Source organism: Spermophilus citellus, assembly GCF_964194105.1.
Source record: "Spermophilus citellus genome assembly, chromosome: 4".
Taxonomy (NCBI): domain Eukaryota; kingdom Metazoa; phylum Chordata; class Mammalia; order Rodentia; family Sciuridae; genus Spermophilus; species Spermophilus citellus.
The window spans coordinates 44,845,123-44,871,102 of NC_138185.1; the positions used below are offsets into that span (position 1 = coordinate 44,845,123).

At 43.1% G+C, this 25,980-nt stretch overlaps 1 protein-coding gene across 6 annotated transcripts in view; it reads left to right on the forward strand.

Moving 5' to 3' along the window:
* Nucleotides 1–3,592: 3,592 nt before the first annotated feature.
* The window catches only part of RIN2 (Ras and Rab interactor 2), a 233,097-nt gene continuing 210,709 nt past the window's right edge, over nt 3,593–25,980 (forward strand). The window contains exons 1-2 of one of the 6 annotated variants that reach the window (XR_014021324.1): nt 3,593–4,028; nt 10,252–10,314. The gene's annotated coding sequence lies outside the window, so the exon portion shown is untranslated. Of the gene's footprint in view, nt 4,029–4,232; nt 4,406–10,251; nt 10,315–25,980 lie in introns of those variants that run through there. The other 5 variants (XM_081288791.1, XM_081288782.1, XM_081288784.1 and 2 more) reach the window with 5 other exon arrangements.

Consider the following 25,980-nt stretch of genomic DNA (forward strand, 5'->3'; position numbering starts at 1 on the left):
GTCTGATTGGAGAAAGTGGGTCACTGGGAGCGTACCCTAAAAGGGTATTTCTCGTTCCTGTTCCCTTTCCTGGAACACAGGGTGTGTGGACACTGGAGGATTCTTGTCTCTCACACCAGAAGAATGAAGAGAATGAAGTACACACATAGACGATGGAGGGTAAGAACTCAGTAGCAGATTTATTAGAAGCAACCAAGGAACGCATCAGCAGCATGGGAGAGGTCCCAAGGAGGGTACTGTTGGTAGCTCTCTGTCTAGGGCTTTTATACTCTTTTGATAATTAACTTTCATTAGAAAGTCTCTCTTGATTGTTCTCTTCTTCTGACTCAATTGAAAGTGTTTAATTTTAATTTCTTATTCCCATAATGGGATATTTAATGTGCTTTTTTAAACCCGAGTTTGTCCTATACTTGCTCCTTAAAACAAAAGAATTGCTTGGGTTCAGAACAACTCTTTGGGGTTGACTAATGTCAGAGTTGTGAAGGAAGAGCTTGGAGCAACAACAGAATGAATTGGCATCCAAGCATGAGTGGGTCCTTCCAGTCAGATAGGCAAAAACAAATCAAATGAAACAGAAAAAGCTTTAGCCCAGGGTGGAGTGGCAGAATCCCTTTCTCTGAGGTCCCCATTTCTAAAAGCCTATAGGCAATCTATCTTCTGCTCCATCTCTGCCTCTCAGCTGCCATGAGGTGAACAGCTTTCCTCCACCACGTCCTTCTGTCATGACGTTCTACCTCATCTCAGGCCCAAAGCAATGAAGCCAGTTGACCATATGCCGAAATGTCTGAAACTGGACCAAAATCAATCTCTGTTCCCTAAGTTGTTCTTGTCAAATACTTTGGTTACAGTGATAAAATGCCCCTATTTATTTATTTATTTATTTATTCTAATTAGTTTCATATGACAGCAGAATGGACTTTGATTCATTGCACACAATTGCAGCACAACTTTTCATTTCTCTGGTTGTACACAATGTAGCATCCCACCGTATGTGCAGTCACACACATACCTAGGGTAATGATGTCCATCTCATTCCACCATCTTTCCTGCCCCCCATACTCCCTTCTCTCCCTTCCCCCACTTTGCCCAATCACAGTTCCTCCATTTCTCCCATGCCCCCCTCCATAATGGATCAGTATCCACTTATTAGAGAGAACATTCGGCCTTTGGTTTTTTAGGGATTGGCTTACTTTGCTTAGCATGATATTCTCCAACTCCACCCATTTACCTGAAAATGTTATAATTTTATTCTCTTTTAATGCTGAGTAATATTCCATTTGTGTGTGTGTATGTATGTGTGTGTGTATCACAGTTTCTTTATCCATCCATCTATTGAAGGGCATCTAGGTGGGTTCCACAGTTTAGCTGTTGTGAACTGAGATGCTATAAACATTGACGTGGCTGCATTACTATAGTATGCTGTGCTGTTTTTAAGTCCTTTGGGTATAGACCGAGGAGTGGGATAGCTGGGTCAAATGGTGGTTCCATTCCAAGTTTTCTGAGGAATCTTCACACTGCTTTCCAGATTGGTTGCACGAATTTGCAGTCCCACCAGCAATGTATGAGTGTGCCTCTCCCCCTCCCCCAGTCCTCACCAACACTCATTGTTTGTATTCTTGATAACAGCCATTCTGTCACCTCTTAAGTTTCAATAATTTTAGTCGTTGAAATAAACTAGCAATAAACACATTAACAGGAAAAATAAAGCATATTTCTTTTATGAAAATAAAAGAAAGATATTTATTAATGTGCAGAAACATGGGAGCCATATGCCAAGTATGAGATTCAAAGAAAGGGCCTGATAGTTGAAGCTTCAATAACATTTTGAGCTATAGAAAGAAAAGAGGCTTGAGACCACTGTAAAGGAGGTGACAATACAAGTCTTGGGAAGGTGAGAAGAAGCAAATGTATCCAGCAAAGATCTCATTATGCAGATGAAGTCTTCCAGGTATCAGTCATCAGAAGACCACCTGTGGCAATTCTGTCTGGGCCAAGTGTCAGACCCCATCCCTTCCTATGAAAAGATCTTTCCTAAGCAGATAAGGAAGCCCCAGGTGTCCTGTTATGGAGAAATTTGTAGCTCTTCTGAATTGCCCCTCTTAAGTTATGCTGAAATATATTTTTGATGGTCACTCATGTCTATGTGTCAATTAGAAAGATAAGAAAGGTGCTTGAGTCATGGCCATGCTGGAAAAGAACAGATATAGGGATACAATGATCAAAGATCTATCTTTAAAGAACTGACAGAAACTCAGAGGTTGTTTGGCAAATTGGAACAAAGACGGGTTGGGGGTTTGTATGGTTGGGAGTTTGCACAGCTGGTAGAGTAAGTCATGCTGGTTAGACCATGATCTGGTTAATCATTATCTCAGGAGTGGTTCTTTGAGGTGGCCCTGGAGAATTTTGTATCACTTGAGAGGGAAACCTGGTTCCCAGGAGATGACTGCTCCTGCCCTTAGGAAGGAAGCCTCAGTTCCTGTCATGGGGTATTTGCCTCCCATTTAGGGGGTGATCTTATCATGGGGTGATCTGTGAGGCTCTGGTGTTCCTAGAATCAAAGGTGACTGCAGACATAAGGGAATGACTGAAGACTTTTAGTTGTCACTCCAGGGGTCTGGCAATTGAATGTCTTCACATATCTTCAACATATCTTAGTTACTCTGATTTAGATGCCCTCAGTTTTGAAGGTGGATGAGATAGGTTAGGTAATTTAAGTGCTGAATGACCTTGCATTATACCCCTTAAGTATCAACATGCCTATCTGATGAGCTGAGCAGGTCACAAACTTTAAGATAATAAAAAGGAGACAGACACAAAATGAAGGCAGAGATGTCAGGCTTTATCCTGCCTTCAGTTAACAATTGGGCATCTACAGGCCTAAATGAAGAGACTGCTTTTAGCAAAAGCAGCCTAAGTCTCTGTTATAACATCTTCTAACATTCCAGATAATTTACTTATTGACGTTCATGACTTCCCTTCTGTCTCCAGCCTTGCCCCCAAGAAGGTCCACTCCACCAGGGCAGGGAGATATTTCTGTTACTCCCCGGACACATCTCAAGCATTAGAACAGCACCTGGCACATAGCAGGTGCTCATTGTTCATTAAATGAGTCACTTGAAACAAGAAGAGGAGCGCAGCAGCTTATGTTTTGCTGGAACCTGAGCTAATGACAAATAACTGATAAATATTGAGATTTTAAAAGCCACGATTCACAAGCACCAAATAACAATGAAATCCATGTTCCCTCTGTTATTGGTCTGCATAAACAAAAACAAAAATAAAGGCTTTGTCAGTTTCTTTTCCACTTCTGTGCACCTGTGAGCTTCCCTTTGTGACACAGGCTAGTATGGTAATTCTAACACTGTCACCAATTATCCCCCAAAGGAGTTGTACCCTCCAGGAAGGGAGAAAATTCAGCAGATGACCAAGGACTCGCCTGACTCAGAAAAAATAACAGCTGGTTCCCAGTGAGGAACTGGCGGCGCACCTCCCTTCTTCCCAGCCTTTCTGAGAGGCCTCCAGTGGGGTTACAAAGGGCCAAACCACATTCCGCACCCTGCCTCTCGCGCTCAGTCAGGGCCAGGCGGGGCTGGACAGCCCAGCACACATTCAACCCTAAGCAGTTCCCTCGCCAGCTAGGATCTTACAGACTACCCTCAGCGGGGACGCAGCAGTCGCCAGAGCTCCTAGAGCGTGTCCTATGCTAAAGACCCTGCCTGGGACAAAGGACTGCAGAGAGCGCTGGCCTCCCGGGTGCGGGGTGAGGCTGCCCCAGCCTGCGCTGCTGATCCCGGATCCGAAGCTGGGCGGCGACGCTTGTTACCCGGAGTGGGTGAGCCTCTCTGCTAAAGAAAGGAGAATGGGAAAAATCTCCAAGAACAAAACTCGGGTCCTCCGTGGGGAGTGCAAAAGAAAGGGGCGGCGGCGCGAGGCGGATTGCAAGGCGGTGCGGCCAAGTTTGCTCCGGGCTAGATAAAACTTTCGGATCTCAGTTTCTTCTGGCCTCGGACCGGGTTTCTGGTAACCGGGTAAGTGCCCCGGGCGGACGTCAGGAGGGGCGGAGGGTGGGCGGTACCGGGGGGATGGTAAGGGGATGGCCAGGCCTGGGGTCGCGCAGGCGCTTTGCTCGCCATCTCCTACCCAATCGCCCCCGCCCCATCTCGGGGAGTCTGGAGGGTGGCTGGGGGAGGAGGGGGGATGGCTAGCGCTTCTGGCGAGGGGAGGGCGGGAGGCAAACACAAAGCTCTTCCCTCCCCTCGTCCTCCTTCTCCTCCCCTCTCCCCCTCTTCCTCCTCTTCTTCCTCCTCCTCCTGCTCCTCCAGGGCGGGGAATCCCAGCCCCGCGCTCCTCTGCGGGGCCACCGGTCGCCCCCGCCTCGGGGACCTGCGGGGAGGGCCCGCGAGAGGTAAGGGGCGGCAGTAGCAGAGACCCCACCCCCTGTGCCCGCACCAGGTCGCGAGTTGGGGGGTTCCAGGCTAGAGTTGCTACCTCACACTCTCCTTATCAGGAGGAGATTTGCGGGAGAGAGCCTTCGAGCCTTCTCCCCAGGTCGTACAGGGCGGATGGGGGAGGAGGCACCAGAGACTCCGGAGGTCGGGATTGAGAACAGGGTGACGTTCCCCAGAGCAAGGCGGCCTCTGGTCTTGGAAGGGTCACGGGGTGGCCTCCGCAAAACTCTGCGGAGGGGTGGGTGAGTGGCAACTGCAGGTGGTGCAGGCTCGATGGCGGGAGGTGCAGGTGTGTGTGTCCCTGAGTGTGTGATTGGGCACGTGCACGGGAGTGGGGAGATGGGGACCTTTGTTGAGTTCTACCTGCGGCCCCCTGCGGCGTGTCAAGTACGCCCTATGCCTGTGTCTGGGACCCCGGCCCTGAGTCGCACACACTGGGTGCAGTGCTGAGACCCCAGCGGGAGGGTCAGCGAGCCCGGGAAGCGGGCGCTGGGACTGCCAGAGTGATTGATGGAGTCGCCTCAGGCGGAGGAGGAGTCCTGGGTTCCTGCCGGGAAGGAACGGGGTCACTTTTCCATTTTAAGGCCTCCTTGCCCCCTTCAGGGCTCGGCCTCCACCCTTGGCCTCGGCTCCCACGAGTGCGGTGTCCACCCACTAGCGATGGCGCGCCCCTGGATGGCCGGGGAACCGCAGGGTTTCCAAAACTTAAGCTTTAAAGCCTGTGACATGTAGCCAAGAAATACAGGGCAAGATCAGCCCCCTGGGCCCTGAGAGGCGCCTCTCTTCTCAGAGCTCTGAAATCCCAGGGGATTTCCTAGTTCAGCAGAAGAGGTTGCACACAAACCCCCGCACACATTGTAACCGCACTTTCTGGCACATTGGGGTTTCTTAGGAACATGTTGTGATCAATAAGAAAACTTCAGAGCATTCCTTCACCAACAGGACTTTATAAATAAACATTTGACAGCACTCAGTAATTAAGTTTAGTATTTTAATGTGGTATTTTTAAAAAAAGAAACGAATGTAAAAATATTCATGATAAACAATTCATGATCAACATTTTAAATAAAGATGGGTTGTTATGATGCTGCATCGTTGTGCAATGGAAGCAGTCGTTTACAACGCCCCCCCTCTCCCATTTGTCTGGTTTCCCCACTCCGGTTTTTGAGGGGGGACAATGGCATGCCACAGATTGGGTAACTAGTCATGTTTGTTGACTCTGGAGCTTCTATTGACTTTGTCTCTAGTTCAAGCATAGAAGGATGTTTTGATAAGTGTTTATAGAGGTACTTACTTCCCATTATGCCTCAGGCTTCTCATGTCTCTTGGACACTGGTACATTCTTCATGCTTTCACCTCCTTAGGGGATGTCATAGGCTGTGGTTTGGGAGGGGTCTGAGTAGTGAGGGGCTTTGGCATGTGGGATTTTGGGGAGAAGGCTGTTGACGTATGCTTTGGGGTTTGCTTTCGATATTTGGAGGCTGAGGACAATGGGGAAGACCGACCAGGACCTCCCTGTCTGAGACATTCTCCTTCGGACAGTTAAACAGAGTAGAGAATAATAGCCCCCACTTGACCTCTAGAGTAGGAAAGGTGGGGAACCATGGCTCCTTCCAGGACAACTTGTGTGCTTGCTGAGAAGGAGCATCCCAGCAGCTCTCTTATCTAAAGGTGCCCTCTCCCACTACCTACTCTAAAGAGGAGTTTCACTTTTTCAGAAACAACCTCCTTACTAGGCTAAACCCTCATCCTCTATTTGGAGGAGACAGACTAGTCATTTCTCATCTGTCAAGGGGAGGTCCACATTAATTGGGCCCATTCTTCACATAATCCCTACATTATGTCAGTTTGATGTTTTGCCTACTTCTTCTCTTGTATATCCATCCCACCTAATCTAATGATCCTTCAAGAATCCTCATAGGTTCAGCAAGGAAGTTTTCCTTGACTTTGGAAAGGCAACCCCCCAATGCCATCAGAATTCCTTATGTACATGTGTATATGTATCCCTTCTAGGTAATATGCAGTGGACTCCACTTGCTGAAGTCTATGAGCTTGCTAGGTTTCAAAATCGTATCATAGCCTTACGACCTACTGCTGAAGGAGTTAAGTGTTGAATAAATGAATGGACAAGTTATCGATTTTTCAAAGCACTTTGAGGACTTACACAGAAAGAAGTATATACTTAGAAAGGTCATACTTAGGTCCCTTTTGGGAAAGTAGATAATATTTTCATAGTTTTAAAAATAGTAGCTCAATTGTTTCTCACAAAAATAACTTTAATTGCATTATTTGGTGAAGAGATGGAACCACAAAGGGGTCCAAGCACCAAGGCTAGAGCCAGGATCCAAGTCATTCTGCTGCATCCCAGCTAGACTTGTTAAAGGTAGTCGTGCTCCAAGGCAGACTCCAGGCAACATGGTCTAGAACAGGAGACACCAAGCTGTGTGTTAGGATGCAACTTTATTAAAGAATTAGTAGAGATACAGTGGTAAAATAAGTTAGGAAATGCTAATGATAAACTGCCTTTTTAAAAGGGCAGGACTTCTCAGAATCTTTATTATTATAATGTGCATTGGGACTCTAGGGTGACATCATAGTGTGGAATGGGGAATGTTCACCAACTTCATCTGGCCACAGAACACACTTTCCCGCAAAGTCTCTTCTGAATCCAGTGCTCCAATAGAGTCCACTTGGGGAAATAGTACCAAAAATCTTCACCCAAAATTTGTAGCTGATTAGATCAGTTTCCAAGGAAGCTGGAGCCCATCCGCTAGGAGTACTCAGGGTGGTAAAACTAAGCTCTGGATATTAAGCAGGCATAGTAACCCTTCTTTGTAAATTTGGAGTCAGTTATTGGTTTGCCAACTCTGTGCATCTGATTGACGTGAATCATTTCCCCAGGTTTTGATCAGATCTGGGACTGGGGAGCTGCCCTCATCCTACCCAGAAGGGCTTGTTGGGGGATTGGGCAGAGTGCAGCAAACCAGCCTTTCCAGCTCTTATGGTCTCAAATGCAGCTGTGCATATGGGATAGAAACCCTGGATTCTTGTACTAAGAGCACCATTTCATCTTGGTTTATCACATCCACTGAATGAGAATATAGACCTACTCAATGAGTTTTCAGTTCCCTTTCTCCCTGGGTACTGGCCATGTGCATTCTCTAGGTGGTTCATGTTTCCGTTTACTCCTGAAAAGTGCCCTAACAGTAGATTGCAGGCAAACACCGACATAGATGCACCCAGTTTCAAAAGAGAGTGATATGAATTGGGGGCTGCTAACAGTAGATCCTTCATTCCAGGAGGTATATATGTTCATATGCACCCATTGTTTGAAATTGGTTGCTTCTAAGATTTGCCTGCAACCGACTCTTAAGGAACTTTCCACAGATCTGTAACCTTGGCTATTCAGGCTCAATTGCAATTAAAGAGAAGGTGAAGTGGGGAAGCGGAGTTTGTATTTCAGTGACTCAAAGGAGAATTGTGGGCTAGCAGAGAAGCCCCATGAAAGGTGATAGATACAGTAATCAAAAAGAAAGCTGCATAAATTTAACATTCATCTCAGACAATTCTAGTTTTCTGATGCTGAACAAATCTCAAGATTTGTTTCATAGAGTTTTCCGAAGTATGGAAAGCAAGGAGTCTCATTCAGAGATAAGTATTAAATAGGGTGGTATCACAGAAGTCAAGGGAAGGAGTGTTTTGTGCAAAATAAAGGTGGAGTGGGGATACCAAAGGGAGGTGAGTTAGATAATTGAAAGGATAATGACTTTTGAGTCAAGCCAAGGAGTTCAGGAGAGTGTGTGTGAGAGTGTCTATGAGTGCATGCACACTTTTATGTTTTTGCATGTGTGACCAAGCAAGAGGGTAGGGAGGAAATACATACTGAGTGTGATTGTTAACCCAGTGAATTTAAGAGTCCTGTATGTCACTGACAGAAAGGTTCAATATGCAACAAGAAACACAGGGAGTCCCTGGGGCCCAGCAGGGAGAGAATCGGGAATAGGTGAACTTGCCCAGGGAGAAACCACAGGTCAAGCAGGAAAGGGGTGAAGGTGTAATTCTGGAAGCTCATGTCTAGAGGGTGTGGAGAAGGGGATTGTGAAGCTGGGGAGGAGGAAGAAAGAGGCTGTGCTGATAAACTGGACAATCTAGAACTTTCAGCCTGCTGGTTTATGGCCAGTGTCTATTGTGATTGGTCAGGACCCAGGGTATTCTAGCTTAAGCATTTCTAATGTTAACCAGAAGTGTGGAGATTCTACAGAGTGTGAACAGAACCACCCAAGTTAATACAGTTCTTTCTAGTGAAAGGACTCAAGAGCATTAAATGCATGAATGATTAAACCACACTGCTTTTTGTAGTAGAAACTGTTTTTAAACTCACTAATGTTTTGGTAAAATTTTAAATAGAGCTATTTTGTTTTAAGACTCTAAGAAAATAGAGCTATATTTTTGTTTTTCTTTTCCTCAGTGAAACCAGGGCCTCCCACGTTAGGCAAGTGTTCTATAACTGAGCTACATCCACAGCCCAGTTGGATTTTATTTTTTTAAGTGAGGATATATGTGTATATATATATATATATATATATATATATATATATATATATTTCAGCCTATATAAGATATTATATTTCTGGTCAAGAATCTGGTTATCAACACCTCCATTACTAATTTTGAATACCCCCCCAAAATTGGTGGACCCTAATTGAGAACCTCTGATTCTATATTGGGTAGAAAAGGTTAAAAAAGCGTATTGCTATATATTTTAAAACCATCTTAAGACTGATTTAAATGATATCGCTGAGATTTACAGTATGCAAATGAGAAATGAATTCAAGAAGTATGCTAATTACTGCTGTGAGTTTATATGTCATTCTTATTTGATGACAACACGTGGCCAAGTAACACTTCACAGAGGTAGATATTAGCCTGCAATCCCCCACTTGCCTGAAATTCTCAGAATTTGAGTCATTTTAAAAATCAGACTTGGAAACATTTGTTTTAATGAAGAATTTCCTTTAATTGAGTAGATCCACCCAAGGAATGGGATAAAAAGATATTTTGATTTTTACGGTACAGATAGAATTTTATTTGCTAGATCAGAAATTCAAAATTCAGAAACCCAAACATGTAGCTGCTTTAAATAGCTAGATGAAATTCAATTTGTTTTATGAAGCATTTTTCTTCCTGGTGAGAGAAATTATCACATTATTTTTTTCCCGATAGCTAACTCCCCATTGCATTTAAATTATGACTGGCTTACAAGAATACTTTTGAAAAATGAATGGAGGCCAATGTCTGTCCTCCGTTACCTGGGTGGTAACCGAGGGCTGCTGCATGGTTGGTTGCACCTGAAGCTTTGAGTCTCCCAAAGTCAGCCAAAATCCCACACCTGGCTCAGAGCTGTAGTCAGCAGCTGCCTGTGTACAGGACCAGCCCTGGCCTTTAGCTGACCTCCACACACAGGTGTCAAAATACAGGAGGCATCTCAACACTCATCATCTTACCATCCGGATGTTTGTCCCCAAAGCGCTGCATGTTCATGACTTTTCATCACCCAAAAGCTTTACTCTTCTGCATGCATAGTCTACTGTTTGTACATTTCCTCTGGATTCCTTTCATGGCTCCTGTGCACAGAAGAAATCTTTCCAAGTTCTCAAACAACTACACATTCATATTTTCTTTAAATGTCTGTGGTTTCAGTTTTACAGATTACTGTTTAAATTCATTTGGAATCATTTGGCAGGTAGTTTATGAAGGAAGAAGGAAATTTAATTCTTTTTTTTTTTCAATAATTTGCCCTCAGGCCCAGTAACATTTGGTGAATAAACTGCTTATTTCCAGCTCTGTGACACATGCATGTGGAAGGGTAAGTCCCATTCCAATTTCTGCTCCTTTATCCTCTCACTAAAAATTTCTTGGCAGATTTGCTCATTAGTCCTGTGTGTGTGTGTGTGTGTGTGTGTGTGTGTGTGTGTGTGTTCGCATTTTTTTTTTTTTTGTACTTGGGATCAAACACCTCAGGCAGTTTTACCACTGATATCCCCAACCTTTGTTGTTGTTGTTTATTTATTTATTTGGTACTGGGGATTGAAATCAGGGGCACTCTACCACTGAGCCACATCCCCAGCCAGCCTTATTTTGTATTTTATTTAGAGACAGGGTCTCACTGAGTTGCTTAGTGCCTCCCTGTTGCTGAGGCTGGCTTTGAACTTGTGATCCTCCTGCCTCAGCCTCCTGAGCCACTAGAATTTAGGCATGTGCCACCATGCCTGGCCTTGTTTTTTGTTTGTTTGTTTGTTTTTGTTTTTTTTTTTTATTTTTGAGGCAGAGTCTTGCTAAGTTGCTGAGCCAGGCCTCCAACTTGTGATCTTTTTTCCTTAACCCCACTGTCTGCCAATTGCTGGAATTACAGATGCATGCCACTGTACCCAATTCAGTCTTTTTTTTTAATTTAATTTTTTATTGGTTCTTATTAGTTATACATAAGAGTAGAATGTATTTTGACATATTATACATATACGGAATATAACTTCTCATTCTTTTGGCTGTATATGATGTAGAATTACATTGGTCGTGTAATCATATGTGTACATAGGACAGTAGTGTCCAATTTATTCCACTATCTTTCCTATTCTCATTCCCCCTCCCTTCCCTTCATTCCCCTTTGTCTAATCCAGAGTACTTCTATTCTTTCCTACCCTCCCCCTCTTATTGTGAATTACCATCCACATATCACAGAGAACATTTGGCCTTTGATTTGGGGGGGGGTGGCTTATTTTGCTTAACATGATATTCTCCAGTTCCATCCATCTACCAGCAAATGCCATAATTTCATTCTTCTTTATGGCTGCCAACTCAGTCTTTTCAATCTAATTTTATTTCATAGGATTTGTTTCGACTTACATTAAACCTACACACTAATTTGAGAAGAAACTGGATAGTTTTGGACCCTCTTCATCTGGTAAACCAGGTCCCTGAAGCCTGCAGGCATCATGTACATTCTGACCAAGTGTGTTCACTGGTCTCTGGGCTGGTGATACGACCGGGCTGCAGAGATATGGCTTCTGGTTTCAGCATTTCTGGGAGGTGTTGGATCTTGGCTGACTCCAAGGTTCATTTGTAATCTGGCCCGTGCAGGGCTCCCTTTATGATTCTTGGCCTCAAGGATCTTGTAGCCTGACACATTACTGGCAAGGACAGAGCTGTGTGGTCAGTGCTTGACTTGGGAGACAGACACACTAGTGTGAGTTTGAACTTGAAAATCTTTGTTATTTCCCTTTGCAATGGTTTTTCCCCTTGGAAATGGAATCCAAATGAGAATAAAGGCAGAGATTCTAGAAAAATGTATTTTTTTTTTTTTTTGCTCTTGTTTTATTAAGAAAACACAGAGAAGATGGAAGAGGTTCCTCTGATTCTAGGCTTGACTGTTGTTGCCAAAAGATAGAGACTCTACCCCTGTGGGCCATAAAAACATCAGGTTTCATGCTTATGAGCAAAGAAGTCTAGAGAAAAGTCTGGGAGAGAGGGAGGGATTGGCAGCCAGTGCAGTGGTAGAACAGGAGCAGACGAGAAGGGTGTCCCTCCCAGGCTGAGGAAAGTGCTTCATTTAGAGTGGCTTCCTCAAAGCTTCTTTTTTTTTCTCTCTCTCTGTCTGCTGATTTTGTTTTTTTGATTAATTATTTTTTTTATTATTTCTTACATACATCACAATAGAGGAGTGCATTACTTTCATAATTTTTTTGCATTTCAATTCTTAATACATCTTTATACCACAATTTATCAAATCTCTGTATATCAGGTATGTCAACACCAAATTCACATCTTCATACATGAATTTTGTATAATGATGACCGTCTCCTTCCAACATCCTTGCTATTCCCCTTCTCCCTCCCTTTCCCTTCCACCCGTATTCCCTATCTAGAGGTAATCTTCCTCCCTTGCTCTCCCTCCCAACCCCATTTTGAGTCACCCCCCTTATATCAGAGAAGACATTCGGCATTTGTTTTTTTCGGGGGGGATTGGTGGAACCACCATTTGACCCAGCTGTTCCTCTTCTCGGACTATACCTAAAGGAACTAAAAACAGCATACTACAGGGACACAGCCACATCAATGTTTATAGCAGCACAATTCACAATAGCTAAACTGTGGAGCCAACCTAGATGCCCTTCAGTGGATGAATGGATAAAAAAAAGTGGCATTTAAACACAATGGAATATTACTCAGCACTAAAAAAGAATAAGATCATGGCATTTGCAGGGAAATGGATGGCATTAGAGAAGATTATGCTAAGTGAAGTTAGCCAATCCCCCCTAAAAAATGCTGAATGTCCTCATAGCTTCTTATCTTCTCCATCAGGGTTGGGTGAGGTCCAGCATACAAAACGACAATAAGACATCTCCCTGTCCCTCCCACAAGGTGGAATCCCGTTCCTGGCCATCTGTCCATGAGGTGCCCTGCCCATTCTTTCCATATTTTGGAATTCCTGCCTTAACAGTTAGTGTGTTCCTAGTATTCCAAAATAATATTATTCCCTGGGTACATATCATGCCCCAATTATGCCTAATATTTTTAGCCATTGTTTTTCTGTAAACAGTTTACAGGGTGGCCTAATGCTATACATATGATCTAAATAGTACTGTTAACCTACTCCAGTTTAATGTTGGCTCAGGTGATCCCCTTCTCTTAAACTGTGGGACTCGGGGATTGGAGGTGGAGGCATTTCCAAGAGCAAGGCTAGGAAAGGGCAGGAACAGGGTGGGTTCTAGTCTTCTTTCTATCCAAGGCTGATGTGGTCGCCTGTAGAAAGGGCACTCAGTCCTGTCCTGGCATCTGATAATGACTCACAGTGAAAGGAGTGGCTAAGCTGTGATGGATGGATTCATTGGTCTTAGTTATTAGCAACAGGGTTCTAGGCAGGAATACCAAGTGCAAAGAATGAGAACCAAGGGGGGCATTGGAGCAAGGAACATATCATCCATTCGGGTTCCACTTAGGACGCAAGGATCCTGGTTGGGTTCCACAAAACAAGCAGAGATAGATGGTCAGGGTGTTGAGGACATGGTCCAGACCCTCTGAAGACTTTCAGTCGAGGAAGGAGAGGTAAGGACTCTTGGATCAACATCTCGTCTTAAAGAATCAGACTGTATGGGAAGAGGTGAAAGTCTGAGGGAAACAGTCTAGACAACAAATAAATGCTTAGGTCTTACATGGACTTGTGCCCTATTTTTTTTTTTAATTTAAGTAGAAACAGCCTCCTTTGTCTATAACTGGAGATTTGGAAGATCTCTGTCTTAGGCCAGGTTCCCTAGAAGCAGCCCCTGAGGTGGGGATTCATGTGAAAATGGACTAGGACATGTCACAGGAAAATAGGGGATGGAGAGATGACAGGGAGGGAAGCCACGCAAGGGTACATATCCCACAAAGGCCTCAGAGGCAAACTTGGGCACACTTTCACAGGAAAGTTCTGGAAACAGTGTGGACCCTCATCAGAGTAGCCAGACCAGAGGCCAGATTACTGGAGTACTCATACCCTTGTGTCAGTCACACTTTGGCTGAACGCCACCCCAGGTACTTCCAGCTCTCTCTGTATACAGGCAAATCAAGCCCCCAAATCCTGAGGGCCATTCTCCACCCAAACAGGTGCCGCCTATACAAGTGAAAATGCACAGCAACATGGTAACAAGGACCTGAGGATATGTGGGCAGACCACTGGCACCTGTGGTCTGGGATGCCTGTTCTCAGCTGCACGCAAACTGGCAGGGCAGAGTCTATGTTAGGAAGAATCTAGGCTTTTTCATTTCCTTGTGGTCTCCTAAATGTGTGATGAACAGGAGGTTTTTACTACCCTCAGCCAGGCATGATAATATGTAGGTGTCAGCTTTCCACCCCTCTGACAAAATATCTAAAAGAATCAACTTCAAGGGAAAAAAAGTTTGTTTTGGTTCACAGTGTAAGAGATTACAGTCTGTGGTTGGTTGGCTGTGTTGTTTGGACCTGTGGTGAGGCAGAATCTCATGGCAGGGAACACATAGCAGAACAAAGATGTTCACCTCACTGAACATCACAAAGATGTTCACTTCACCTTGCTGCTGAAAGTGGGGGTGGGGAGCAGGGAGGGAGGGAGGGAGGAAGGAGTGGAGAGGGATCCCAATATTCCCTTCAAAGGCATACTTTCATTGACCTCACTTCCTTACACTAGGCCTGACCTCCTAAAGGTTCTCACACTTAACAACAGAGCCGTGGGCTGGGGTCTAAGCCTTTGTGTATGGGCCTTTGGGAGACATTTAAGATCCAAACCATAACAACATAGCTGGCCTCCTGGTCTGTGAGTCATTACACCAACCCACCAGAAACCATCTTTTCCAGCAGTCTTTTGCTTCTGACAATTCTGCTGTGGAATTTTATGCATTGGGTTTTATTTCAAATATTCTGTGTAATCATTGGATGCCTATTGAGATATAAATATCCTTCTTGGAAATAGTTAGCTTTCTGTTTCTATTATTATTGGCTCCAGGTTCCCTGAAGAGTAACTGATGAGGTGTTGGACAGAGAATGTTGACTTCTTTTTTCTTTGGGCTGGGGCTTTTGGAGATTTAACCCAGAGGTACTTTAAAACTAAGCCACATTTCCAGTCCTTTAATTTTTTTTTTTTTTAATTTTAACACAAGGTCTCACTAAGTTTCTTAGGCCCTCACTAATTTGCCGAGGCTGACCCTAAACTTGAGATCCTCTTGTCTCAGTCTCCCTAGCCACTGGGAGTTGACGAACAACTTGTGTACATTGATCCAGCAGGAGTGGGAGCCGTTTATTGTAGGACAGGAGCGGTATTTATACATTCCACACAGCTTATCTTAATTAGCATAAACTAGATACATCAGTCAACCAATAAGAAATCTCCACACTTAATGGCTCGCTGGCCTTACTTCACAAACCACTCCCTCTGGCATTTTGCCAGGCGCCATCCAGACTTGTTTACAGACTCTAACATTCAGGCATGTGTCACCACACCTGGTTGGATAGAGAATGATGAGAATGTTGGACTTAGGAAACCAGAGAATGTAGATGATTGGATGGAAATTTTCCTAGTCATGTCAGGGCACAGTAACGCACACCCTCACTCCCCAGGCCAATGTTTTTTTTTTAAATCTTTAGTCCCTGAATACACATAACAGCATCTGAGTCCATATATATCATCCTTCCTCCATCCTTGCTGTGCTGGTCTTCCTCCTTCTCCCCTCCCCATCTCTGGCAGGTTGCACAGACCCTACCAATAGAAGCATAAAAGGGCTAGATATGCAAATTGTTTCAAACTAACCAATCCCAGGAGGCTGCAGAGGTGAAGCATGTTGTTACCAGGAGGTTTTAATTTAATGTGAAGATCCTAACAGGGATAAACCACCAGGAAGAATTCCACACATCTGCTTTTCTGAACAGGCAGCAGCTGAAGTGGTCCTTGAGACAAAGAAGACAGAATAACATGGCAGGACCACATGGAATCCGAGGAGATTTTAAATATTAGGGTTCAAGATCTCAAAAGATACATCATGAATTTAAGCTATTGTTCTAAGATGGAAATACATCGCTTTAAGTTTCTTTAAAGGCATGTTTTTTTCATCAAGTTTAAGAATCAAGAAATAATAAAAATGGTAATTGCAAGAGAAAAAATTATCAACTGTAACAACAAATGAAAAGGCACAACACAAAAGGAATGGGCAACATTTTAGCTACTATTTTCCCATAGCTCATTTTAAGCTCTGAGTTGAGCTAGGCAGTGTGGTAATCCCAGTGGCTCAGGGTGACCAAGGCAGGAGAACTACAAGTTCAAAGCCAGCCTCCACAACTTAGTGACACTTACAACTTAGCAAGACTCTGTCTCAAAATAAAAAGTAAAAAGGGCTGGAGATGCGACTTATTGGTTGAGTGCTCCTGAGTTCCCTGGTACCAAAACCAAATAAGCAAACCAACAAACAAAACTAGATTGTCAGAATTATTTATATCTCCCATGGAAGAAAGTATAAAGTTTGAAAGGCTTCTGGGAAAGACATACTAGGGATTTCCAGAGAAAATAAATATGGTATAAGAACCAAGACTTCATATTTTTCCAGGATTGTGATTGGGATGTGATGGGGATTGAATCCAGAGCTTCATGCATGTTAAACACATATTCTACCAACTGAGCTCCACCCTCTACCCCAGGGTTATGATTTGTTTTCATAAAATAAACATTCCAGAAACAGACAAAAACTGATATAGCAAAATAGCAGTTGAATGTTGACTTAACTGAAGTTGATATATGACTGTATGATCAACTCTGTGGTTAAGTATTATTTAATTTAACAAAACTTCTTTAGAGGAAACATTTTTGGTGAGTACTGAGAAAACTAACACACACACACATACACACATATGATAAAATTTGATTTCAAAAATTTTTAATGCAGCATATGAAAATCCCAGCACATAAATAGATAAACCAATTAACAGAAGATCACTGTGAATAAATGTTTGCAAAGAATAAGATTTCCCTTGCTCTGAAGCTTAGGTAGTATGTTAGTCAGTTTTCCATCACTGTGACAAAATTCCTGAGATAAACAAAAGGAGTGAAGGTTTATTTTGACTCACAGTTCCAGAGTTTTCAGTCCCTGGTTGCTTGGCCTGTTGCTTTGGACCAGAGAGAGAGAGAGAGAGAGAGAGAGAGAGAGAGAAACAAGAGAAGGGAAGGGGTTGGTGTCCCAATATCTCCTTCAAGGACATGCTCCCATAACAAACTTCTTTCCACTGGGCTCCACCTCCTAAAGTGCCACAGACTGGGGACCAAGTCTTTCATTCATAGACCTTGGGGAACATTCAAGATCCAAACTATAACAAGAAGAAGGCAAGAAGTGTGATTTTTCTTGTAGAGTTGTATTAACTCAGCCACCACCATATGCCACAATCCAATGACCCTGCCACCTGGTCTGTCTTTTGTCCCTTTCTTGTCTCATGAGCTACTTCCTTCCTGGGTGCTGTTTTCATGTTCTGCAGTTTTAACCCCTCCTTTGCATAGACCTTGATTCTCTTGCCTGGTCTCCTCCAGGATACTCTCCTGACTACTTCCAACCCTGGCTGAAGCACACTTCCCCTGGGCTGTGCCTGTACCAAGCAGATGGACATGGCCAGCAAACCAAGTTCCAGGGTTCAGGTTCAAGGGGTTCTACCATTTCCTGGTCCATCTACTCTCCTCTTCAGATCAGTCTTTGAGAAACTTGGTTTTAAAGGTGCATTTATATAAGTAGAGAAAAAGAATTAGGAACTAATACAACCCTAGCTTCATAATGGTGTTTTGGATCTAATATATCACAGGGGTCCCGTAAGATCGTATCACCTAATGATATCATAGCCATCTTAGCTTGTGTCAGTGCACTCTGGGATGTTTGCACAACAAAATCATCCCATGATAGCATGCTCAGAACATATCCCTACCACATATCTCCATTGTTACACTCCATATGACAGTACTTGCCCCTCTTTCCTTTCTCCTCTCTTTGATCCTATGTTATTTCATTTAATTAAAATATTCTGAAGGCAGCCTTCTAAATTGATTTCACAATCCACTAATGAGTTATGATTATTCCACTCTGATTCTTCCTTGCTTAAACCTTCCACATCCTCCTTCCCTCCTTGTTATTATTTCACCGAGAAACTAGAGCTAATCAGAGGAACTTCCACCCTTCCCACCCTGTGCGATTCTCAGACTTGCATCTGCCTCTCTTTCTCTGCCTCCACGTGCTCTGCTTCCCTTTCTCTTTCAGTGGATGGACATTTTTGCTCCTCTCTTGGGTTCACCTTCTGCTTTTGCAGTAGATCCTGGCTTCTTTCCTATACTCAAGGACTTTACTGTAGCTATTGTGACTCTCTCTACTGGATCGTTTCCATTTAGGCACAATTATACTAAAACTCTGCCCATAGAAACTTCTCTTGACCCCTCATCTGCCTCCAGCCCCAACCTCTTCTCTCTACTTCATTTCCCAACAGAATCCTTGGCAGGAGTTTCCATGCTCATCCCCCAGCCCTTCCTCCCATTCTTTCTGAGCTCTTTTCTAGTCAGGAGGCTGTACCCAGAACAGATCTGTCAAGGTCACCAGTGACTTCTCTGCTACCAGACCCAATGGTCAGTGTTTGAGTCCCATCTCATTCAATTCTCTAGCAGTATCTGATGTTGAACCTTCTGAACACAGCTCCTTGCGTGACCGCATGTGTCACATGCCATGGAGCTGGCCCTGGGAACATGCAGATCTAATGTTACATGTTGCATGAGACATAAGCTTCATCTGACAAATGCTTAAGGATCCCAAGTAATAATTATAGTCGGTAAGGGTACTGAGTGCTCCCCATATGCCAGACTCTCTGCCCTGGGCTTCACATATGAGGCCTCATTTTAAAATGCTAACAAGCCTGTTAGGTGGTTCATGTGTCCTCGTGGTACTCATGAAATAGTTGTATTTTCCCTTTTTGTTCAGATTGTAGAAACGGAGACACAGAGAGGTAAAGTGACTTTCTTACTTAATAAAGTAAAGAAACCACAGTTCATATCAGATCTGTTCAAAACCAGCTACACTCAGGAACTACTCTGTCTCCATAATTTTCCCACATAGAAAATAGTGAATATCCATTTTCTCGGGCTACAGAACAAAAACCACAGACTGGGCAGCTTAAAAGAGAAATTTATTGTCTGACAGGAGACCAGAAATTTGAGATCAAGATGTTGGGAGGGGTCATGCTTTCTCTGAAGATGCTAAGGATGGCTCATTCCAGGCCTCTCTCCTAGCTTCTGGTAGCCTCCAGCATTCTTTATCTGGCAACTGATTCAATCTAACCCTCAGTGTTCACATGACATTCTCCCTGTGTATGTACCTTTAATCATTTTCCTTCTGCCCATGTCTATGTCCAAATTCCCCTTTGATATTGGATTAAAGCCGACCTCCCAATCTTATTTTAACTTGGCTAAATCTTCATAGACTCTGCTTCCAATAAGGTCATACACTGGAGGTTAGAACTTCAACATAACCTTTTTGGAAAGGTACAATTCAACTCATAAACAAGTGTAAATTGAGAGAGACATCAGATATCCAGAAAGTGCAACCAGTTCACAAAATCAGAAAACAGGCATTCTCAGTGAGAAGTAGTTATTCCATGGTCAAAATGCCCGACGTGAATTGCCTGTGTCCTGCCTTGAGCAGCCAGGTGAGTGGGGTGCAGGGGGTGCTCTGGCAACCTCCTCTGGAATGTGTACAAGTAAAGAATGGGAGCTGAAGGCTTCCTTGGACAAGTGAAGTGAGTGATTCTTGACCATGGATTTGGGGACTTGTTTGTCCATTAAATCCATGTCACTGGTTTCCATGATCTGTTTTTTTTTTTTAAATATAAATTGTATTGGTATATTAACATTATACGGATGAGTGTGACTCATTGTTACATATTTGTACATGCACACAATGTAACAATATAATTTGGTCAGTTTCATTCCTCGTGACTTCCGCTTTCCCTCTCCTCTTCCTACTCATTGGTTCCCCTCCATTCCTCCACTGGTGTCCTTTTTATTTCACAATCTTCCTTTAATGTCATTGTTAGGTGCCAGGCACATGTCTCTTGAGATCTAATCACTTAATTCACTTTAACTCCTTCCTGCTGGCTTCAGTTCACTAGATTCCAAATTACTGTATTTGGGAGGTAAGTAGTAGAATCTCAAAATTCCTGATAATAGAGTGATTCTGATCACAATCACTCTACTATCATGGATTATGACAAAGAAAGAAAATAAAAACAATTCAGTACCGATTCATAATTATATACAATACTATGATAGTATGATTTAAATAAAATGAATCATTTTAACTTCTGTAAAATTCACTACCGTGCCCTTGATTGGCACCTGACCAGCTGTAGTTGCTCTGACCTTGTAGGTTCCTTTATTCTAACTCTGAGGTTCTGTCCCAAGGAGCAATTGCTCTCAAGGGCTGTCAATCAGCTACCACAGGCAGGACTTACAGGCCTTTGTCTCCAAAAAATTGATAAAGAAAGAGTTCAGGTATCTAAACTCAGCTTACATAGGGCATCAACAATGACTTAAATATCAATTTTTGTCCCTTCCTACCACCGAGTAGCCATGCACAAGTTTCCTGAAGCAGGTGAGAGAAGAGATTCTTGGGATTACTTTAGAGGACAGGATGATGGAATTACGTAAAGAGCTCAACACAACCAAACTCTGATTTCTGTTTCCAAAGAAAGTCAGATAGGAATGTGGACTGGGCACATTGTATTTTTCTTAGAGCAGCATGTGATAAAAGTGATGTTTTTGCAAATAGAGAAGAAGTGGAGAAAAGACCAAGAGTCAAAGATTGCAGTCAATGCAAGAGGCATATTTGCCATTAGGAAAAGCTATGATTCTCCCTTATCTTCTACCATTGTGGCATGTGATGGGGTTGAACATATCTATAAAAATCATCCATATTCAAGAAAAATGAAAGAAGGGACTGGGACCCATGCATGCACTGTAGAGTACTAGTTCTTAGTTCAACTCCGTTGAATGGTAGAGACTTCCTGAGTATCCAAGACCATTGCTCTACTGCAAGCCATTGTCCTCTGTGGGGATGATGATACAATAGGATTTTGTGTTATAAGAGATCCCCCTGCCTGCTGATTACAGATAGGATTTCAGTGGAGCAAGAATGACGTCAGGGAGACCAGATAAGAACAGAATGTGGTTGTGCAGAGAGTAGTGCTGGACTACAGGGAAAAATTAGGGACAGAATTTGGAGAATGATCCAGCAAAACTGTGATGAATTGGATGTGAGGAGCATGCAAGAGAGACAGAAAGAGAAAGAGAGCGAGTTCAGGGCCAAGAATGGTGCTGGGCTTCTCCTGACCACCAGCACCAGAGGAGGAACTAACTGTTAAGGAAATTGTAAATGTGGGAGAAGAAGAAGTCTTGACAATGAAGAGTTTCATCTGATAGGTGTAAAATTTGACAAATCTATGAGAACCCAACTGGAAGTGTCAAGGGGAGTTAGTTCCAAGAATCCAGAGCTTGAATGAGAGCTTTGGGCTACAAAAAGAATGGAACCACCTAAGAAAAGGGTATGCTAAATAAGGTTTCTGAAATTCCCAACATTGCCATTCAAGTGTTTATTTCCCTTAGCTTCCTGCTTTGAAGTGGTATTTAAGACATTAGCATTTGGTTCCCATTAACACCAGAGTCTAGTGGAGGTATTACTGCCTTCTAATTTGGGGCTGAACACATCATTTGATTTCAGCAAAAGACCAGAGACAGAGTCCTGAGGACTAAGATCACAAATGGTCATCATGAGAATCAATATTTAGTGAGCATTCTGGCTGGGGATGTGGCTCAAGTGGTAGCGCGCTCGCCTGGCATGCGTGCGGCCCGGGTTCAATCCTCAGCACCACATACAAACAAAGATGTTGTGTCCGCCGAAAACTTAAAATAAATAAATAAATACATATTAAAATTCTCTCTCTCTCTCTCTAAAAAAAAAAAATTTAGTGAGCACACAGATGTGTGTGTGTGTGTGTATATGTGTGTGTGTGTGTGTGTGTGTGTGTGTGTGTGTGTGTGTGTGACTTCTAGGCTGGGCATAGTTTATGCCCTGTCATTAAATATTTATTCCCATATTAAAGATGGAAACTCTTATACCCATTCTACTCTGGGGAAACAGAGGCTTAGAGAACATAGGTAACTTTCTCAAGGTCATGTTAATCAGTTGGAGAAATAGGGTTTGGGCCCTCCTGTGCCCATGGCAGAGCTCAAACACCAAAGCGACCCTTTCAGTCCTCTGGAAGTCAGATCTAAGGAACACATGCATTCCATGATCCTCCATCATCATGCTGAGTGTGGGACTCTGTATTCAAAAGCTGCATCCTTTAAGGGGTACCCAAATCTCCAGTTCTGGTCCAGGAGAAGCTGTGGAGAAATGCCTAGGAAGTTTGATTTTATAGTTTCCCTCTGAAATAGAAATGCTAATAACAAATATTTGTTATATTTGACTTCAATCCTCTGTATGCCCTCAAGTCTACCATTAACTTCTTTTCAGTGACAGTGATTTCCCCTTATTCATGATCTCCCCAGTTTTAGTTACCTGCAGGCTGAAAATATTAAGTGGAAAATTCCAGAAATAAACAAACCCTAAGTTTTAAATTATACACCATTCTGAGAAGCATGATGAAATGTCACTCTGCACATCCTGCTGGGAACATGAATTATTCCTTCGTCCAGTGTATCCATATATTCACTATCCATCGCTTAATCATTTAGTAGTCTTCTTGGTTATCAGATTAACTGTAGCCTTATCAGTATATTGCTACAATTATTCTATTTATTATTATTGTCATGGATCTCTTACTATGCCTAATATATAAATTAAACTTTATCATAGATATTATGTATAGGGAAGAAAGTTTCCCTCTACTTTCCCTGTAGTTCTATGAGGGTTCTTTGGCTAATCTAGGAACCCCAATTACTACAAGAGCTGATTAACAAGAGAAAAGCACAAATGTGTTATTAAATGTAAATGTTCATGGGGACCTTCACCAGAGAATGAAGTCCAAAGAAATGATCAAAGCAGGATACTTTTCTAAGTTTTAAACAAAGAACAATAATTCTGTGAAGGAATGATGAATGGATATCTGGATTAGGGTGGTAGAGTCTAGGGATGTCACTAAGAGATATATGGTCAGGGAGTGTGGAAGCTCAGGGAAGATAAGAGTTAGTTCAGAGTTTGTTTATTCAGGTTTATTGCAGCCCAATTGCCAGTCTCTAGTGAGTAAGATCATTTTCCAGCCTTGGTATGAGAAGAACATCCCTCCCCAAAGAATCTTTATGGCTTCCTGGCTATAAGAAAGCAGTAGAAATGGCCCTTTCTGAAGTTAGTTTGTTATAGTTCTGATCTGGAATGTCCCCCAAAGGCTCATGTCTGAAGGCTTGTTCCCCAGTTGGTGGCACTACCAGGAGGTGATAGAACTTTAGGAGGTGGGGCCTTGGTGGAAGAGGTGAGTCACTGGGGGTGTGCTTCCCATCTCCTGTGAGATAAGCACCATTTATTGACTCACCCCTCTGCCATGATGTTCTGCCTTACCACAGACCCAGAAACAATGGAGCCAACTGACATTGAACCAGAAAACTCTGAAACCATGAGCCAAAATAAATCTTTCCTCCTTTAAGTTTATTTTCTCTGGTATTTTGTCACAGTGGTAAAAAACTAACACAGGGTAAAAAACTAACACATGGTTCCTCAAGTGATTTCAGCCTCAAACATTCAATAACTTCAATACAGCCTATCTTGACATGGCACATGCTCAACTCCTTCATGTGTATAGGGAAAAAATCATAGCTTGTATAGGATTTGGTAATGCCCATAGTTACAGATGTCCACTAGTGGGGTCTTGGAACATACGCAAGACCACTGTAGTTGATTAAAGAGAAAAAAGAAATAAGGGAGGGAGGTGTAGAGCCTTAGGTGCTGGTCCATGTAAGAGGGAACACTTTTTATCCAGGCATCTCTAACCATCATTAGTGGCAGAGTGTTTTTGGTTTTAAATGCTGAAACTTTAAAAGGGCTGTGTGATCAGGGACCAAGGGAACAGGGGGAGTGCTGTGGTTCTGGTCAACTAGTTGCTCGGCTACCTTGTCATGGGGGATAGAGATGTGGAATCAACACACAGACCCCGGGAGCTGGTGAGAGAACTGGCTGGAGACCCACCTCAGGTCGTTGTCCAGTAGCTCAGTTTATTTTTGGAATGTATACAATTGTTATAGGGTTCGAGTGGGGCATGCCCATCAATCATACACAAGCAAGAGAGTATCCATAAGCCAATCATCTTATGCCTAATGTAACCACCTATGAGGATGCTCTAAATAGTGCTATCATCAGGAAGGGTCTTTGTCCCTAGGGGAGGGGGTTTCTAAGTTAGAAGTTCCATGTCCAAGCCCCTGGATATCAGTTTCCTGGCCCCGCAGCTTGGTAATGCTAACCAGAAGTGCTAAGGATGAGGTTTCACTAACAGCTTGCTAGAGCAGAGCACCCCATCCTGCAGGCGTTCCTATCAGGCCTGAACGAGTGTAGATTCTTCAGCACTCCGTGCTGCTCATAGCTGCTAGCTGCTAGCTGTAAACCGAATGTTATTCCAACAGGGGAGGACAGAGGTGAAGCTCTTAGAAATATCTGGAAGGAGGCTCCAAGCCCCAGGAATAGATTACCCTCCACATCCACCAGGTCCCTCCTGCCTCCTGCTCATAACCGGCTGGCTGCTGCAGATGGGAGCAAGTCTCACCTGTGGGGAGCCAGAGCCGGCTGAGTTCCCGGCCTCACTCACAGAGCAAAATAGTGTTCTAGGATCTCAGCTCTGCATTCTTCACACATTTTACCAGGAGAGTAAAATCCCACGCTTCGGCTAGTATAAAACTGCACCGCAGGGATTTAACAGGCTTTTAAAAGTTGTTGATTGGATCTGACCTCTCCATAGCCTTATGGCTCCAAGAAATGGCCATTTAAAACTAAATCTTCAAGTAAATTGAGGCTTTCCTCACAGCAGAAATAGCCACCATTATTTCCTTCTAACTTTATATTAGTTTCTGGCTGAGAACTGATCTTCCTTGTGATATATGGGAGATTTCCTATTCATATGAAATCTTTAATTTCTTGAGTGTCATTTTCATTGTACATGAATTTGAAAAATACTGTGAATAATCAAAATGTACAAGTGGAGCAAAGGCTCTCTTTGTGGAATTCCCAGTTTGTTTTTTTTTTTTTTTTTAGAAAAAAAAATTCATTCTTTATAGTCAAATTTTACTGTTAGGAGCAAATGGAATATTAATTGACTTTTGAGAGGCTTTGGGCATGTGATCACCATCAGCACCTGCCATTATCCACAGTCTTCCTGGTGTGTATTTCCAAAAACTAAAGACATTTCTCAAAGGGAAAATAATGCTGCAGAAGCTATTTTGCAATTGTGGGTGGGGGGTGTGGGCGGGGCATGCCTTTGTTTGGAATCTACCTGAATATATTTTCGTTTCTTTGGGAAGGAAAAATAAAGTCTCCTGATAAAGGAGTGGTAACATTAGAAATGTGAAGGGTTGGCCCTGGGTATTTGTAAATTACCTGTATGCACCTGCTTCCCTTCCAGGTGCTAGAAAAGAGGCAGAATGTTCAGTGTTGAAACAAGATGGCAAATTAAAGTTGCCTGAGCACTGACATGGACCAAGAACCGGAAATAACAAAAATACTCCCAGAATCATGGAATCATATCTGCTGATTTTACAAAAGGGGACACAAATCTTAGAAAAGTCCAATAATGTGCCCAAGTTCTTATGCCTAGCACCTTTAACATTTGGAGGCTGTTTGCTGTGTGCTGAGCATTATGGTGGGAACTCTTACCTGCTTTACTTCCTTGAGGGTCCCCACGCAGTTTTGAAAGGTAAGTACTTAATCCACAATTTCCATATGGCTAAATAGGGATTCCAAGAAGTTAAGCAAACTCAT